Below are 4,893 nucleotides of genomic sequence, written 5' to 3'. Positions count from 1 at the left end.
TTACAAATGTCATTCACTTGCCCTCATGAATGTTAACTTAAAACATTATGGTTTGAAATTATTTCAGGCAACAGCTCAAGTACATTAATTTCTGCTTTAAAAGACAAGGTCAGAAAAGCAAGTATACCCTCTGCTTTTTTGCAAAACATCTCCTTCAGCAGCATCCAGCCTTGACTGATGTATCTGAACATATTAGTAGAAGTAGTAACACTATACCAACTCTCTTTCCTTCGTGGCTTACATCAGGAAGAATCTCTGTTCTGGTGCTAAAACCATGGGAAAAAGCTTTGTTTCCCTTTCACCAATGTTTAGGCAACAGTGGACTGCCTGGGGAGAGGCTCAAGATTTTGTTTGTTCTAAATACTCAGGTAAAAAAATACAACAAACCCACTGGTTTTCAGCGATTCTGGTGCCGGGTAAAAAGAGCAAAGAGGACAAAAGTCAGGTCTGAAGCTCTATCTAGTGCTATAAAACCCGCTGCTCCAAGTGCAAGAGGCTAACCGAGCTGCTCCAGGCAACAGCAGTGCTTATCAGAGCTAATTTATTTTGTGGTATATTATTGCCGACAGCACCTCAGCTACCAGGGAAAGTGCTAGAAATCCTTCCGTTTCTGTGAAAGGACATTTTGTCTTAGCAAAGGGCAGTGTTTGCACTTGCTGAGGTTCTGTGCCTTCTGAAAGGAGCAGATATCACAGCCTCCACCCCTGCTGGAGAGGGTGTCTAAGGTTTGCTTGGTCCTGGTGAACATTTTGGTTCCAGGGCCATTAACCCTTGAGAGGAGAAATTGGCATCATACTGTATCAGGCAGCTCTTGAGCAGATGCGTTCACTCCCTCCCCACCACTCTTCCCCTCTCCTGATATCAGGGATATATGCTGTAGCAGCCTACGATGCTCCATGCATTGTTTAAATGTGCAAATAAAGACATAAAGAGCTATATGAATTCAAGGGGTGATTTGTGGTAAGGGCTAAATAAGGGTTTCAGCTGAGTTTGTGGATTGAGCTAATCTGATTGAAGAAATCTTCCCGCTTGTCTAGGAAAGGTCTGCATGATGCAATTTGTTTCTAGCTTGCCAAAGAAATACTTAGAGTCGGTCCTGGACTGTCACGAGAAATATTCGTATAAACTAGACAGCCTCTCTGTATAGCAGAGTTCCTTTATGCTAACAGTTTTTTCACAGTAATGATGGTTTCTAAATCAGTTTAGTTAAGCTGATGCAAGAAGTCTTTCTCCTTTAAAAAAAATTAAAGTTTAAAATATGCCACCTTGAATTAGTCAAATGAGACAGAAATTTTCAGTTAAATTAAAACAACCTGCAGGTCTGCGTCTGCGTAACCTCACGTTTGATCGAAGAAAACACTTCAATCCACAACCAACCTTTCCTGGTATCTAGGTGTCATCAAACCAACTGTATCATTCTTGACCTCTTCTCCTCCCGTACCAAAAGTAAATTTCATTAGGAGAACTAAATAAGAAGATATTATTCCAGTTAATCAAGTTATTCTGCAAGGGAAAGGAAAATAGATTTATACAAGAAAAAACCTCCATGTAACATAATCAGAGCATAAACCACTAAATCACAAGAAAAATATTTTCTCTTCTGCATCTGTTCTGTTAATATTAAAATTAGAGCTTTCTTTAAGTCAGGAAGAGAAATACAGTCCTTTTACCTATGACATGACCTCTTGAGCAAGCTTGGGATATTTATTCTTCAAAAACAACTAATAATGCTTTTATGCTTCGATTTGTATGGATCACTTTCATATGTGTATTACTGTCAGAACCAAATTAACACCCAGACTCTCCAAAATACCCATTAAATCTGTATTGAGGTAGTAAGTGTTTAATTTTTTAATTTTTATCATGTACCCACTGAAGGCAAGTGCTCAGATATTAACCTTCTTTTAAAATATAAAGCGGATTTTGGCCAAAATTATTTCTTTCCCTTATCAAATTTCTGTTCTTACCCACATCTGAGCCCTACTCAACAAATGGAGAGACATCAAAGAAACGCAGGAAAACATCCTTAAATATGGACTCTGTTTCTATATAAAATGATTCAAGTATTGTCTACCAGAAAGAGCAAAAAGAAATTCAGTAAAATCTAAATTGCCCAATCTGTAAATGAAATGTGTCTTCTCAAAAGCTACTCCTTAGCAATGCCAGTTCTCATCACGTAGAAGACATTTAGAAGTAGCTGTTTTAATTAATCAGTTAAAATGATCCCTTCCAGCAGCTTTTCAGTACATCCAGAAACCATCTTCAGGAAGCCACTCTTGACAGAGAGAACTATGAAGGAAGAGGCTGAAAATGGTCTCTGCACCTGCCGTGGCCAAATGGTGGTGGCTCAGCCTTGATGAAGACAGCAGGAGTGTGTGCTGGGCGGGATGGCCGGCAGCTGTAGTCCATGGGGGACTGTCACTTCTGCATTACTTTAGAGATGACCAACAATAGCATGCTTTGGCCCATAAAGGCTGGTTTATTCTCATCCAGTTCAGAGATAGAGAGGTTATTAGGAATATGCTGCAGTAGAGCACTCTGAAGGAGGCTGACTCACCCTAGCAGGAAGAAATAATCTTGTGCTATCCTAAATGAAAGTTTACGGTTTAACCACAACTTGACTCTAGGGTTTTTCTTGTTCAGAAGAACGAGCTATATAAAATTAGTCCTTTGGCACTGTCATTAGCAGTTCTCAGAAATCTGGCCTTTTAAAGGAACAATGTTAAGGAGACAGACATTATTAACCTGTTGCATTATTTGCTTAACAAGCAGAGGTGATCATCTGGGCGAAATGGCCATGGTGCTGGCTGTCATAACCAACTGCAGATTAAGGGCTGGTATCAGGAAGGCAACTCAGTTCACCCTCAGCTTCCAGCTTGGTTGGCAGCTGCTCAGTGTATCTGAGGGGCAGTCAGCCATTGTATGTGTTCATCTTTAGTGAGGTGGTCACAGTCAGACACTTGACCTTATAAAGGTCAGGAGAGATGACTAAGAGCCTTTCCTCTAACCTGCCACTACAGGTGGGTAACAACGGGGACAACGTGGTTGTGCACTTGCTGCCGCTACGCTCAGGACTGGCCTGAGAGGTTTTGTGCTGGCCTCAAACCAGCTATTCCCAACACACTCCACAAAAGCTTATGCCTCGCAGGCAGGTGCAGTACTGGAAGCACACAGTGACATGACCTCCCAGAGCTATCTGGGGCCACTACTGTTATTTTTGATCTGTAAGATAGCTGGAACTGATGCAACAGGCCTTTGAGTAAGAGACAAGCTGCTCACCACCATTAAAGTGGTGGAGGACTTAGGTTCAAAGGAGCCCCACAAAAAGACAAGTGTTCAACTATAGCTTAAAGCCTTGCCTATGACCTTGTGTGACATGATCTCAGGCTGAAAAAGACGACAAAGAACAGTAAAATTCACTGGGGTAATCTGAGCTGCATGGGGAATATCTCATTCCGGACATCTTGCAGAGTCTGTAGGTGACTCCATGCCCAACCAGAGACTTCTTGCCAGTGGACTGTTAACACTGCCTTCCTGCAAACCCATTTTAAGAATATGGCTAGACTGGTACCAGAGTACCTAACACCTTGCAGAACTCAGCTCACTGTGTATTAAAAATATCATTCAGTTCTTTGATAGTTGCTGGAAACAGCAACGGGAAATCCAGGACATAGTCTTAGGGGAACAACTCAGCGGTAGGACAGGCCTGTCAATGAAGACACTGTAGGAGAGCTAACCTCACTGGAGCCACTGGTGTGCATCTGGGGAGTCCCTCCTGCCCATGCGATCACCCAGGGTGCTGCGTGGCTGTAGGACTGGATGGCAGTGCTGGGTCCCTGCTGTCAGCTCTCAGGCAGCTTGCCTTGAGGTGGCAAAGGAGGAAGAGCTCCGCTGCATTGGCTTTCCACAGCCTGCCACGGAGAGGACTGGGACCGTAGATGTATGGTGTCAGTGTTATTTGATAAATATTCACTAAAGACTTTAAAAACCTTTATTAAAGTGCAAAGCTACTGACCTCATGAGGCTACGATAATATAAAGCAGCAGCAAACAAGCCAACAGCTCTTTCAAAAGCTAGGGTTTTACCACCTTGTTCATAATTACAGTCATTACTGTGAGCACTATGAAGCAGTCAGTTAAATACAGCCAGTTAATAGTCACAGTAAATATCTGCTGACACTCAGCTTCTCTAGTCATCTGGCAGGGTTATTCTGATCTCACAAATCCCCACACTCTTGCTGCAGACAGCAACCCTGTGGAAGGAAGGCTGCAGGATCTGTACCTATTTTGTTTAGGACTACCATGCAGATTTAAAATACATGGTGAGTTTAATGCACAGTGTCACTGCCTGGCACTGTGAACAGCAGTGGGGTCCACCTGCTCAGCCGTTGCTGCTAAGGAAATGTGTACATCTGCCTCCCAGCTGCACTGACAACACCCTGTTTTCTTTTTCAGCCCAATTTGGAAGTGACCGTCAGAGCTCTTGTGTAAACACCAAAAGGTTGGTTAATTAACCTCATGTATGACAACAGAGCATATCTGCCCAAAGCTCTAAACTAACCTGTACAACTTTCCATGGGAGGATTTGCCTCCGTTTTGAGACTCTCGCACCACTGTTTCAGCCCTTTGGCTGGTCACTGATTGTCTCCTTGCACAACATGGAGGACACCCACCTACCTCACACACAGCACAGCAGCAGCTCAGGCACCTTAGCTGAATCTTTTAAATAAAAAAAAGCTTTGAGATGGAGACAGTGTCAAGCCTTTCCCTCGTTGACAGACAACCCAACTATATCACTGATTTTAGCAAAGACAGTTACTGGTTTTCCATCATAGCTTATATGTAAACATATGGATTTTAGATTAATGCATGCATACAGACAAAAGAGGGAAAG

This window comes from Buceros rhinoceros, unplaced genomic scaffold (assembly GCF_000710305.1).
Source record: "Buceros rhinoceros silvestris isolate BGI_N320 unplaced genomic scaffold, ASM71030v1 scaffold11944, whole genome shotgun sequence".
Classification (NCBI taxonomy): domain Eukaryota; kingdom Metazoa; phylum Chordata; class Aves; order Bucerotiformes; family Bucerotidae; genus Buceros; species Buceros rhinoceros.
The sequence above is the reverse complement of the archived record's forward strand: the minus strand, read 5'-3'. Positions refer to the sequence as shown.